This window comes from Artibeus jamaicensis, unplaced genomic scaffold (genome assembly GCF_021234435.1).
Source record: "Artibeus jamaicensis isolate MK-2021 breed Jamaican fruit bat unplaced genomic scaffold, CSHL_Jam_final scaffold_833, whole genome shotgun sequence".
Lineage (NCBI taxonomy): Eukaryota > Metazoa > Chordata > Mammalia > Chiroptera > Phyllostomidae > Artibeus > Artibeus jamaicensis.
Window position 1 is genome coordinate 15079494 of NW_026522056.1, and position 14256 is coordinate 15093749.

The window sequence follows — 14256 nt, forward strand, 5'->3', positions numbered from 1 at the left end:
GTTGTCTTTGGAGATTGCTTTGGTTTATACAAAAAAATGAATGAACAAACAAACAAAGCTGGATTGCTTTCATTAATCTTTAAAGTATGTCCTGTACTTCCAGCCCAGGTTTTCTTCTACCTACTTACCTGGGAAGCTTACATCTCTGTGTTTGTAACCTGCATCTTCCATCAGCTCCAGTTAGAAGGCATCTTTTCTCCAGATTCCTGGTCCCAGAGGAAGTGAGCTCATTTATTCGGTTCTGCAAGGCCCTCCTCTGGGTGTCCGGATCCCCTCTTCCTTCTCCTCTGCCCCCCTCCCCTCTCCTGACAGGCAGATGGCTGCTGGCCTGCCTTCTCCCCTCACTTCAAGTTTTCTCCAAACTAAATATCTTACCTCATACGGTCTATTTTTCTTTGATTATCCACCGTTTGCCCAAACAAAAATAGAAAGAAGCCCAAAGTGTAACCACCCAATCCAGGGCTCCTGAGGGTCACGTCTTGGGGGGTGTGACCCAGTTGTCTCTCCACCTCCTGGGTCCCCTTGGCCTAACTGGCGACAATGCCTCTCCCATTTGTGATGTGGATGCCCAGGGGTCTATAAAGAGAAAGAAGCTGAGCACAACCAGAGACCAAAAGGGGCATCTCAAAGTGGGAAACTAGGGCATCGTCTCAAGTTCATTACGTCATTGATGCTATTAAAGAACAACCGATGCTTGTCCAAGAGTCACAGGCAGGAACTTGAGGGCAGTTTCTAGAGCAAGACATAGGAAACCTCATTTAATTCAGAAAACAGGGGCATGTGTTTGACTAAATCAGAGACTGTTTAAAGAACTATGTGTCTAACAGGAAGGTGGGAGCTTCTGGAGCACAGGACACTGGCTGCTTGCACCCAGAACAGTGCCAGGCTGTGACAAAGTGTAACATTTATTGTGAGAAGGTTGTAAATGGCAGCAAAGTACAGAAAAGGCCTGGGAATGGAGAGTGTTGGGTTTTCCTCCTGGCTCCCCATTAACTAGCGGTGTCAGCTTTGAAATGCTGCCTTAACTTTTTCTTTACCTAGGCCGGGGAGGTAATAAACACTTGGAGTTTTATACAGTTCTCAAAGTGGAGAAATGGCCAAGAGTCTTCCAGCTCATTGCTTCTTCCTTCTCTTGTTTCAGGATTGAACTATATTTGATTTGATTACATAAGAAAAAGAGAAGAGACTTTGGTCTAAATGAAAAAGCACAGGGCCCTGCAAATCCAAAGGTCTTTTAATATCTAAGTTCTATAACTAGTGAAAGAAAAAGGCTTAACTAGGTAGAATAACACAACGCTGGGCCTCTCATAAATGGATCAGAGCAGCTATTAGGCCCTGATACACTTCATGAATCAAGTGAAAATTAGCTTATATTCTTACAGTTTGAAAAGTTACATATATTGTATTCTAATTCTTTGTAAGTTGTTCTCTGTGTAAGGCATTTATAGTATCGATCATGGTGTTTTCTAGATTATAACAACTGATTTCCTCTCGAGACTGGATGTGAGCTCTGAGTTAATCTGTGACTTTACCAGTGAGCATGGCTCACTGAGCAGAGGAGACGTGAAAAGCTGAGGTCTGCAGGATGTTATGAGATTCAGGGGCAGAGCCAGACTCCAGGTTTCTACCCCCCGGGAGCTGTTCTCTTCTCTACCACACTTCTGCTACCCTCGCCACTGAGAGCATTACCTGGGCTAGTGTCTTCTCTGTGGGCTCTGCTGGGGCCCCATCCATGTACTTATTCTTGTAGCTGGTAAAGGTTTGAGTGTCTACTCTCCCAGATACTGCTCTTTCACAGGTTTCTCCTTTGCAAAAACATCAAGGGATCCCAGCCTCAATAGCCCATGGTTCTGTAACTCAAAGTGGCTTTGGTTTCCTTTTCTAAGTCATAAATCTAATTAGACCAGGAACTGTGTTCTATAACCTCAAGCCATTATAAACATATAAGAGTCAGCCAATAGATCTTTAAAAATCTATGAATGAATATATTGAGGCTAAGAGACAAGAAGTCGATCTGCTCAAAGTATTGATACACTACAATCTTGGAAGAGCCGCAATTCACATAGGAAAGTTGAGATTTCTGTATGAAAGAAAAAACTGAAATTTGTTTTTTTTTTTTTAAGTTTGTCTCAAAGTTGAGAGCTGGTCAAAGACTTTCCCAGCTTATTGCCTTTTCCCTGGTTTTAGGATTAAACAATATTCGATTTGATTATATAAGAGAAAGGGAGAAAGACTTTGGCTTGCATAACAAACCACAGGGCCATGCTTACTGAAAGTGTACCCAGAGTAGTTTTTTTTCATACTTAAAATAACGTCAATTTACATCACACACATAAAACATGTCAGCATGGCCTGTGCCTCCTTCTCCCAGGTACTTTGCCTGAGGATGCAGAGCAGCCAGGCTGGCCCGTGTTGACCCTGGACTCAGAGGAAACCCAGGTTCCCCAGGAACTGGGGAGCTGCTCTGTCTCTCTTCAATGTCTCCAGCTGTCCGGCTGCTGCACGCAGTTCCCTAGTTGCAGTTCAGCCACAATTCTGGCTTTGCTTTGTCTTTACAAAGCAGCGACCTCTCCAGGAATCCAAGGGTCAAAGGGATCACACACATAAATTTGACTGCTGGTGTCTTGTGTAAAACTATGTGAAGAGCCCTTCCAGCCACCCCAGAAGCACCTTCACTCTGCCTGGTCCTGGATCCTGGGTCCTGGGTCCTAGGTCCTGGGTTTGACATCATGCGCCTCCCCTGAGGACTTGAGGGTCTGCTGAGATGGCAGTTTACACCTGGGCAATTTGATCGGCCAGATAAGGCAATGCTACTTAGGTCCAGAACCAAAGGTTTTCAGTCTCAGATCAGGACCTATGGTCTGGAACATAAGCTAGTGATGAGTTAGCCCCAAAGTATTAATCACTGCATTGATTGCTATGGGAAACTTTAGTGTGCTGGTTTTAAATACTGGCTGAGCATGAAAAGACTCATATGAGAATCCTGGCTGGGTCCTTGATAGCAAACTGCCCTCAGATGGGTAACAGCTGTGGTAGACAGAGCAATGCCACCAGCACCGCCAGCACCACCAGCACCACCAGCAAAAGTATTCACAATTCAATGAGCCCTGTGATCGTGGCTCCTGGAACCTGTGACAATGCTTCCTTGCATTCAAAAGGAGCAACAAACCACATGAAGGATCTTTAGAAGAGAGGATGATTCCGGATTAGCAAGGGTTCCTGTAAGAGGGAGGAGAAGGCAGGTCAAATCAGAGGAGACATGACCATCGAGTAGGGGTTGTGGTCAGAGATTCCAGGATGCTGTGCTGGCTGTGAAAATGCACGAAGGGCCGACGGGTCAGAGAAATAAATAAATAAAACAAAAATGTAAATCAAAAGGCAGGCAGCCTCCAGAATCTGGGAAAGGAAAGGGAGCAAAGTGTCCCCCAGAGCCTCCATAGAGACATAGCCCTGCTGGCCCCTTGATTTTCGCCACCTAAGACCCAGGTCAGCTCTCTGACCTCCAGAACTGTAAGAGAGTAATTCTTACTGTGTTAAGCCACCTAACTTTGTGGTAATTTGTTACAACACATAGGAGACTAATGCAACAGCCGGGGTCAATCTCTTTTCCTAACTTGTGCACAAAGGACTTTTCGACCGTGGGCTAGATCACCAATGAAGAATATGAACTCGCTGGCTGGGGAGATGTGCCAAGAGGACCAAGAGAAAGAGATGAGGAACTCAGAAAGAGGGCCAGAAGAACACAATATATTCCACAATTTTCCTTACAACTTGCTTGTTAACGAAAAAGTGACACTGATTTATTTTTTAAAAGAACTGCTAGGTTAGGGTTGGAATTAGTATCCAATTTGGCCCAACTTTTCTTTTTAACAACATCAATATCTGAAGCACTGAATTGAAGTCCAAGTAATGACCTTCATATTGTACCAGATGCTTTTATTTCATTAACCCTTATTTCTACTAATTTACTCCATGAAGAACATGAACTAAATACATCACTATTTATAAGTATTCTCACACTGTAATAGTCAAAACAAAGAGAGCTTGGGAATCAACACTCATTGGACTAGAAAATCTAGTTATCCTAAGTATTCCCCAAGCTTCTGTTTACGCAAAGTTTTGTTTGATACCTGTAGATAATAATACCTGTAGAAAATCGTAGTACTTAGAGGGAATTCTTTCTGCACAGGAAATCATGGGTCTCAGTGCAAATCTCATCACCCCACAGAGGTCTGCTGTGACCAGACCCACCCCCAGCATTCTCTGCCCCATCGTCCTATTGATATATCTTCACTACAACCTGAGATTATAGTGTTTATTTGCTTATCAGGTCCTTGCCCATTTCTTCCCACTAGAATGTCAGCCCTACAAGGATGGGAACTTTATCTTATTTACTGCTACTTCTACAGTACTCAGAACAGTGCCTGGCACATAGTAGGTGCACAATAAATAGTCATTGAGTGAACACATTATTAGAAAATTGTCAACGGTTCTTTAGTAACATGGCAGGAACCCAGCTTTGGTTGGATTCCTCTAAAGGCCAGCAGTGTATGGAACCTCATGGAATCCCCGTAACAACCACACTAGGATGAGGACGCCATTTTTCCTATTTTATAACATGAGGGTGGAATGGACTGCACTTCTCAAGTAGTTCACAAAATGCACACTAGAAGCCAGAATCACAGCTCTTTCTCCCCAGTGGTTGGATGCAGATGGAAGGACGATGAAAGAAAATAAAGAAGTGTCAGATTGATTTTTCTAAGGTTTTATTTATTTATTTTCAGAGAGAGGGGCAGGGAGAGAGAAAGAGAGGGAGAAAAATATCAGTTGGTTGCCTCTCACACACCCTCAACTAGGGAACTGGCCTGCAACCCAGGCACGTGCCCTGACTACGAATCAAACTGGTGACCCTTCGGATCAGAGGCCAGCACTCAATCCACTGAGCCACACCAGAGCTGACAGCAACGAGTTGGTTGTTTGTTAACCTAGACTTCTGCAGAGATCCCACCTCACCTCCCAGGCCTCTAGTTTGCCTTAGTTACCTTTTACTCTACTCAGGAGTCCCTTCCCACCTGGGATTTATTTCTCTTAAGAAACCATTACCAATTCTCTTCCTTGCCAGGACATTTCCTCTGCACACCCAGGCAGAGGAGGCCTTGGGCCTCAGAGGGTGAGCCGAGGTGGGAATGTCATGTCTGTTGTATCCGATCCCTACAGACAGAGCAAGGGACCCAGTGTGAGGTGCGATGCCTGGGTACCGGAAGGCCCCCCTACCTACAAGCCTCCTGTCGAACAACCTCACAGTGCTGATATCTGCACTGCCAGAATTCGACTTCTGGTCAAAGCATGGTGTTTTCACAAGGCACCTGTTAAAATAGAGATGGATTTGTTTTTGAATTAATTAATCATGAATACTCATTAATGATTTAACAGAAATTATTTTCAAAGATTAGGGTGGAAACAGGGGAAGGAGGTGGGGAGAACTGAGGTGATGGGGAGGGGCGGGGGGGAGCAGAAAACCGTACTTGAACAACAATAAAAATGTTAAAAAATAAAAATAAAAAAGAAAGATTAAACATCAGAGAGCAGACTTCTGAGAAACTAAGAGCTTGAACAGGTAAGTTTGACTGGGGCAGGTGGGAAGAAAATAATGGGAAGGAAGAAAAGGAAAGAAAGAAACATATTGGATCATTGGCTAAGATGCCAGTCAACACACTCAAAGTTCTAAATGAAGACATAAGATATGATCCTCATTATCATGAACTCACTATATGTATATATCTGGCATATTTAACTAATCTCGACTTCAAATGAGGGAAGGAGATTGGGAATAAAGTTACATTTTCATACTGTGAATACCGTGGGACCTTTCCACATCCCACTACAACAGCAGACACCCCAGAGTGAGTGAATGGAGGCAGTGAACCGAGGGAAACGGTACTGCCTGGTTTCCTGTCCTGGGAGCCTCTCCTATGTGAGCAGCTCCCTGGGCTCAGAGTGCTTCCAGTGTTTAAAGGTACTAATTTTTACTCATACCATATGGCCCCCAATTGGAAGACAACCACCTCACCCTGTGTCCAACTAAAGAAATACTACTGCCACCAAAGGGGAGAAAACTCAACCTGTGTTGCACTGAATGGCAAATAATGGTTGTTCTTGACGTTATTCTTGATTCTTCTCTTTCCCACACCTACATCCAATCCACCAGCTGCCTCCATCAACTCCCCTCCAGGGCATGAACTGCATGTGCTGCTACTTCCCTTCTCTACCCTCCCCCCAGGTTCACACTGCCAGCATCTCATGCCTGTACTGCTACGAACACCTGAACTGGGAGTCACCTCCCCTATGCCACCCAGCCACCCAGCCTCCCCACAGCTGCCAGAGAGAGCTTGAAAAGAGGACTCAGCTCATGACCTGCCCCTGTGTAGAACCCTGCCAGCTCACTGGGAAAACAAATTCCTCATGATCTAATTCCCAGCCTCCTCTTGGACCACTCTCCCTTTGGCCTGCTTTGTGCTAGCCCATCCTTCTTCATCCTAGCTGCTTCCTCTGCCTGGGCACCCTTTCCATGCATCTTCTCCTGGAGGCTCCAGAAGCTCACTTAGATCCCCAAGGCAATGCCTTCTCCTTGGAGGACCCTTTCCGAATCATTCCCCAGCACTGCCCAAATCTTTGAATAGCACTTACTGCTCACTGCTCTGTGATGACTCGCACCCTCCACCAAAGGGTGGAATCCCAAAGGAGCAGAACCTTGCCTCTCTTTACCCTCTCCACATCCCCAGTGGAGAAAGATGCCTCTCGCATACAAGGGGCTTCTAGTGGCATCCCCCTAAGGAAATGGCAAGGATACACCTAATTATCTTTGTATTTTTGTTTACTGCCTCATTTCAGAACCTGACCCTTGGAAAAAATATGAGCCCACAAAAGAAGTCTATATTTTATAAATGAGACCTAAAGTCCAAGCAAGTTGCCCAAGACCTCGTAGCTATAGTTGGTAAGCTAGGTTTTAAACCCATGCCTGTCTGATCCTAATTCTCAGGCTCTTGCTCTCATCCTGCAGGAACTTTTTAGGGGTTGGAAGCCCCGAACAGGGTAGAGGCAGCCTGGGAAGCACTGGGTGAGGACTCCAGAGGGCAAGGCTACTGGGAGGAGGTGCAGTTGGTCTTCATGGTGGCAATGAGCTGAGAGCCACCATAGTGAGAAGCCACTCATTAGCTGAGTGGCCTGCAGGAAACTTCAGTCCTCTGTTTCACTTCCTCCCCTGGAAAATGAGGGCTTTAACATCTGCCTCACAGGATGGGTCTAAAGATTTCATGACATACTAAATTTACTGTGTTTAACAAGGTGCCTGGCACCTGGCACACAGTACACCCTTAATAAATAGTAAGTACTGTTATCACCTGGACAAACTTGGCCCATTCACAGTTCCCTTCAAAGTCACACCAGAAGTGGGTCAAAGGGTCTCCCAGAATGACCAATAACTTCTCCTTCAGCCATGGCTTCCACCAGGAAGGACTAAGAATGTATGCTTCCTTTGGTAGACTCAGGGGAAAGGGCCTGGAAAACTTATCCACACATAGCTTGAGAGAAATGAGAACTAGACTTTCTTTTTAAGAATCACCACCCAAGCCTTGGTGCGCACATAGCACTAACTCTGGTTTGATTTTCACCACTATCTCCCCACAGATGGTAGTAGTCCTACTACTATTCAACCACCTGTGCTTGTTGTTAACTCAGCCAGGCCCAGGTTATGCCAGAAAAAGGATCAGTTTTTTGTGCTCAGTATGACTTACCTACCATGTGGATCGGAGTACAGATCTAGCAGGGGGCAAGCTATAATCTGTGCCACTCTACTATGACATGTGAACACGATGACAGGGACAGGGCCGTGCATGCTTTCCCTCAGCAGGCCTGGCCCTCTTCCTGGAAAGGTGTCTTCCGTGTTCCAAGCTCTTTTTACGTGTGTTCTCTCCACTCCTTCTCTCACTATTCTTCTAGGTCTTAAAATCCCTACAGTGAAGAGATTTGGGTGGAAAACAGCTAGGTTTTGTTTGTTTTAGCAAAACACATTCCGGCCTACTTTCACGATCTTCAAGAAGTAAATTTTCCATGTGTAGACAATGGGCAGGAGCTATTCTCAGCTCTAGACAGGTGTCGTTCCATAGGGCAGGTGGGACGCCTCGGAGTGGGAGTCAGACTTGGCAAGTCCCCATTTGGAAATGTTTGCCCTTCAAATGTCGTTTTGGGTCTATTTTAAATGGCCGATAACAAATGAATCTTTGGCGTGGTCTTGGAGGGCCAAGATCTGTTGGCAGAAAATGCGCTTTTACTGTACAATGGAGGAGAGATAATTGGGATCGTACTTAAGACAAAGGTGTGAAGATATGCAAACTTAAAAGCCACTGGGCTAGTCTAGAGGCTCAGGCCAGCAGTGTGACTGTGACCAAGCCACTTAACTTCCATGAGCCTCAGCTTTCCAATGTATAAAAGGAAGAAATTGAGTAGTTTCATTAGTCCATTCCAAATTTTGGGTTTTGTGAGTTTTAGAAGAAAGTTCTCAACAGAAATATTCTTTTAAGAATAATTGGTCAGCACCCCAGCTTGAACACACATGTAATTTGTTCACAGTCCGAGTTAGATTTACATTTGTACCTTTGACAAAATAAGTATTGGCTTTTTAGATGCTTTCAATTACCCTGCAACTGGGTGTATTGACATGGTTCTCGGAGCAATCTCAGCGCGCAGGGAACTGTTAACGATTCCGGCAGTCTTGCAGTAGGTTATTTATTCTTTGGTATTTGTTTGACATTTATTTTTCTTTTTCAGTCATATTGATTTAAATATCATTAGCCCAAAAATGCATCAAAGGGTAATTGCATTGACTATTTTGGCTCCACTCAGCTATTACTTTGCAATTCATCTTTTACGGCAAGATGTCCCTTGTGAACAGGTCAGGAGGGCTGCACCGGACCTCCGGTCCCGCCTTCCAAACCAGCGTGCCCTCTATTTTAAATGTAACAGAAGCAAATCCCAGAACAGGAGAAAACAATTGCTAAACGGCAAATGGCTGATTTCGAATTGTCAATCCGAGAGACTGTGTGTTAAGAGAGTAAGAGTGAAGCTTTTGCATTGTATTGTATTAAAAAGGAAAAAGGTATAATAACCCAATTATATCATTTCCATTGAAAAAAATCTCCCTGATTAATTATAGGCTGCACAACGTGGGCCAATTTAAGATTCAAGTAGCCCCCAAATTTCTAAGAGCCCACCAGAGAACAGGGAGAGGATCTTTGGGGCTGCAGGACCATCTCCAAACAGTCTCTCTTCTCCTTATGGGGTCAGAGCTTAGGGGGCAGGGAAAGAATAAGAAAGCCTCTGTCATCTAGAAATTTAAACACTTTCGGTAAACTGGTTTTTCGAAGTCTACTTTTTGTAATTGAGATTATAAATCTGGGAGAGATTGGGTCTGTATCGAAGGAATCCCCCACTCTCACTTTACCCTTCTTAGATATTGGTCATAGTATGAGTGTGTGTTTCGTTGCAGGGAAAGAGAAGCCCGAATTGGTGCACCTGGGCCTCCACGGTGGCAGTTGTCTCCACAGCCCTTCCGCTGAGCTTGTCGCATGAATTTTACTTTCGTAACTGACAAACCAGTGCCCTGCCCTGTCCTTTGGAAATAGAAAGAGTCAGTCACAACGTGGCAAAAGCAGACCATGAGGAATATGGACTAGGGAGCAAAAGTGAAAATAAACAAGTGGGACCACATCAAACTGAAATGCTTTCCTACAGCAATGGAAACCATCAGCAAAATGAAGAGGCAACCTATGTCATGGAAGAAAATTTTGGCAAACCATATATCTCATAAGGGGTCACTATTTATATATAAGGGACTCCTACACCTCAACAGAAAAGATCCAAACACCTGATGAAAAAATGGGCAGAGAAACTGAAATAGATGCTTTTTCCAAAGACACACAAATGGCCCACAGGTACATGAAAAGATGCTCAATATCACTAATCATCAGGGAAATGAAAATCATAACCACCCTAGAATATTACCTTGTACTTGTGAGGATGGCTATTATAAAAAATGTAAGAAATAACAATGTCGGTGAGGATGTGGAGAAAGGGAGCTCTGTGCACGCTTGTCGCCATGGACAGCGGTGCAGCCACTATGGAAAACAGCATGGAGATGCCTCAAAAAATCAGAAATAGGACTACGTACAATCCAGCAATCCTACTTCTGGATGTTGGTCTGAAGGGAGCAAAAACCACCTCTCAGAAGGGTCGCTGTCGTTACTGCAGCATTATTTACAATAGAAACGTTCTAAGTGTCCACTGACAGATGAATGGATGAAGATTATGTGATATATATAATGCAATATTACTCAGCCATAAAAAGAAGAAAATCTGACTTTTGTGACAACATGGATGAAACTTACTGGCGCAGTGCTAAGTGAAGTAAGCCAGATAGAAAAAAACAAATACTGTGTAATGCCTCTTGTGAGTGGAATCTCTTAAAGGTGAACTGATACATACAGAGCATGTGCTGGTGGCCGCCCGAGGTGTGGGGTGGTGGACCAGGGAAATGGGCGAAGGTGGTCAAAAGGCACAAACTTCCAATCATCAGATAAACAGATTCTGACAATGTAAGGTACAGCAGTGACTACAGTTAACGATCCTGTGTTGTATATTTGAAAGTTACTGGGAGAGTAGATCTGTGTGTGGTGATGGAGATTAACTTAGACTTATTGTGGTGATCGTTTTGTGATATATACATATATCAACTCATTATGCCGTACACCTAAAAGGAACGCAATGTTATGTGTCTGTTATAGATCACTAGAATTGCATTTTGAGAAAAAGAATAAAAACCCATATTCATGCAGAGATTCCATTTTGTGAGGAGTTTGTGTACTTTTACTGTCCACTCCCCCCCACCCCACACATACACTTCTCAATCTTTCTTCTCTCCAGCTTCTAGAATTTCCTCCCTACCCATATAGGTCACTCTTTCCTCATCCAAGTCTCCAAACCTGGCATCTCCAACCCCCAATTTGCAACACTACCTCAGAATTGTTGGACGATTCTCCCAGGAATCCGAACTCATTCAAATTAAAGTTCAAAAAGTGTATTTTCTCCCTTAAAAATTGAGGGCAGACTCTGGTCTCCAGTTCCGCATGTAAGGAACTTAGAAGCTGCCACGCCATCCTAACGACTAAAAAGCTGAACAGACTGAAAGCCCAGCAACTCATACTGGGGTTCGTTAGAGAAGGGAGGACAGGAGCAAACGCTGTCCCCACAACTGGAGAGACAGACCGGAGAATGCAGGGAGTCATCGCCTACAGGATATATGTAGAAAATCATGCAAGCGCGAAATAAGGCTGACATCCATAGATGCTTCCACTGTGCCCCTGGAAGCGGGGCTTTTCGAGCTGCAAGAATAGTGGCCGTGCTGAAATATTAAAAAAGCACTACCCAGTTCTTGGAGGATTAGTCCAAAGGTCTTAACCTTGTGTGTGCCCTTGGCCATATTGGCAGGTGATACAGCTCCTTATGATTACCAGCCCCAGATCGGCCCAGTTTGCAGAGCAGAAGCAACTTGTCCCTAACAGATGGAAGAACAGTCCCACTTGGGGCAAGTTATCAATGAGGCTGTTAGTGAGCTGTGTTATTATTAGCTCCTGCCAGAAATTATAGTCAGGATACCTCTTTATATAGAAGATGAATTGGCGGTGGGAATTTTGCCAGTCGTGAGGTTTTCCAGCTAGTTTGGAGTTGCCTCAGAGAGGCTTGATCTGATTGGTTAGACAGGTTCCTTGGCCTAGCCAATCAGAATATTGGAGAGGCCAGTGGTAATTTTGTCTAACTTGGCCGAGAGGGTGTCTTCTGGCAATGAATATTGAAATGAAACTTGAATGTGCTGCTGTAACTTCTTTCCTTCACCAACAGCCAAGACTACCCTCTTGCTTACTGTCCTTTCCCTGAGGATGTGAGGTAATAGCCTCAAAGCTATTGTAGAAAGAAAGACAGCATTAAGATTTGTGTGCTTTCAGCCCTGGCTGGTGTGGCTCAGTGGATTGAGTGCGGGCCTGAGAGCTGACAGGTCGCTGGTTCAATTCATAGTCGGGGTACAAGCCTGGGTTGTGGGCCAGGTCCCCAGTTGGGGGTGTGGGAGAGGCAACCTATCAATGGATCTCTCACACGTCGATGTTGCTCTCCCTCTCTTCCCCCTTCCCTTCTCCTCTGTCTAAAACTAAGGAAATAAAATCTTTATAAAAATTAAAAAAATATATATTTTGTACTTTTGGGGAAACTGCGTAAGATTAGCTCTCACTCCTGTAGCCCCCTTCCCACCCCAGGCCTCCCAGCCCCTCAGATACTTCAGGGCCTTGTGGGGCCCTTGCCACCATCTCTTCGTTTCTTTGTTTCTCCTTCTCTTCTGGAGCAACAGAGCTGAATTTTAAAAGCCATTTTTTGCCAAGACTTTTTTTTTTTACATCTTGTGTATGTGACACTGCCAGGCTGGCATTGACTTACCAACTAAAAGGACATTAAAAATCCACAGAGCCAGATCAATCTTTAATGAAAAACCAACAAATATTAAAGAGCTGCCACTAAGCAGCGAGGGGTTCAAGGCGACTCCGGCTAATTGGCACCTGTAGTGCTTCCTCTTGCTGCCAAGTTCAAGAGCTGGCTCTCAACCAGCCCCGCAGAACGAGGCCAGGTCTCCGCAGGGCTCCTGGTGCTCTGTGGCTAATTAGGGTGAGGCAAGAGCACCCCTCTCCAAACGGAGTTTCTTCTAGGCATAGACGCTGCCTGAAACTCCAGGATGGTTAAATGCTCCCCAAAACTCCAGTTGCCGTTTTGTAACTTGCATGGATCCGTGGTGAGGAAATGACTAAATAGTCTCCGTTGCCACTAAATGGTGCAATAACAACTCCCTAATGATATGGAGACTGAAAAAATGGAGAGATATTTGGAGTAAGAAATAGGCTTTATATTGGTAGAACAATATACAACAATTTATGAACCCTGAGCCTTTGAGAAGATAGAAATAAAACGATTTTCTTGGTAAACATTCAATTCTCAGGGTTTTTCTAAACAACTGACTTGGACAGCGCTCTGTCTCATCCTAGCTACGCGGGAGGATCCTCCGGGCGGGGGACCTGCGCCCAATGCAAACCGCCTCCCAGAAACCCCGGAGCCAGGCCCGTCACTCCCGACTCCCCTCCAGGTCTCTCTAGCTGATGGTAACAGAAGGTCGGGGTTCAGAACTGCTCTTCCACGGGAATCAAGCTTGCTGTTTAAAATACCAATTTTTTTAAATGTAGACTGGAAAAATAGAAGTGTTAGGACTTCGAAAAACCAGAGTGTTACAATTTGAATTTAGCCTCATGGCTTTAGATATAACATTTCATGGGTACATGGTCCTTTGAAGTTAATGTTTTTCTCAAAGACGTTGAAAATACTGAGTGTCCTGCTGTGTTAGTCTGCCTGGGCTGTTGTAACACAGTACCGCAGGCCGACTGGCTCACACAACAGAAATTGTTTTTTCGCAGTTCTGGAGGCTAAGAGGTCCAAGATCAAGGTGTCGGAAGGGTTCTTGCTTTTTTAAAGTATATTTTATTGATTATTCTATTAATGTTTTCCCAATTTTCCCCCTGCACCCCTGCTCCACCCTGCACCCCCCAACCCTCCAGCCTTCCCTCCCCTTAGTGCACGTCCATGGGTTTCTTTGTCTTCTCCTCCCCACTAAAAATCCTCCGTGTGATCTCCATTTCTCTAATTCTGTTCCTGTTCTAGTTGTTTGCTTAGTTTCTGTTTTTGGCGTTTTGTTTTGTTTTTTAGGTTCAGTTGTTGATCTTGAGGCCTCTGTCCTTGGGTTGTAGATGGTGTTACTCTTCCCATGTTTTCACACAGTCTTCTTCCCTCTGGACCTTCCAGAGTCCTAACCTCTCTTGTATAGACACCAGGTATAAAGAACCAGGGTTCACTGCACAACCTCATTTTACTTTCATTGCTACTTTTAAGACCCTCTCTCCAAATACAGTCACTTTCTGACGTACCAAGGATTAAGATTTCAACTCAGAAATTGGGGGGCATGGCGTATGATTCAGCCCAAAACAAGCAGTTTGAAATAACAGTGGATTTGACTTTGACTTTTTTTTCTTTTTCAGTGATTGAGGGAGGGTAAGCAATTCCTTTTAAAATCAAGTTTTTCTTTAAGAAAAGACATTGAGAAAAAAACAAACA

General features: G+C 44.5%; 1 long non-coding RNA gene across 1 annotated transcript in view; it reads left to right on the forward strand.

Annotated features, from left to right (window-relative positions):
- Window positions 1-10892, forward strand: part of LOC128626611 (uncharacterized) — a 29731-nt gene extending 18839 nt beyond the window's left edge. Inside the window, exon 2 of the long non-coding RNA XR_008390582.1 lies at window positions 9545-10892. This is a non-coding gene — a long non-coding RNA (uncharacterized LOC128626611). The remainder of the gene's footprint in view (window positions 1-9544) is intronic.
- The last annotated feature ends 3364 nt before the right edge of the window (window positions 10893-14256 follow it).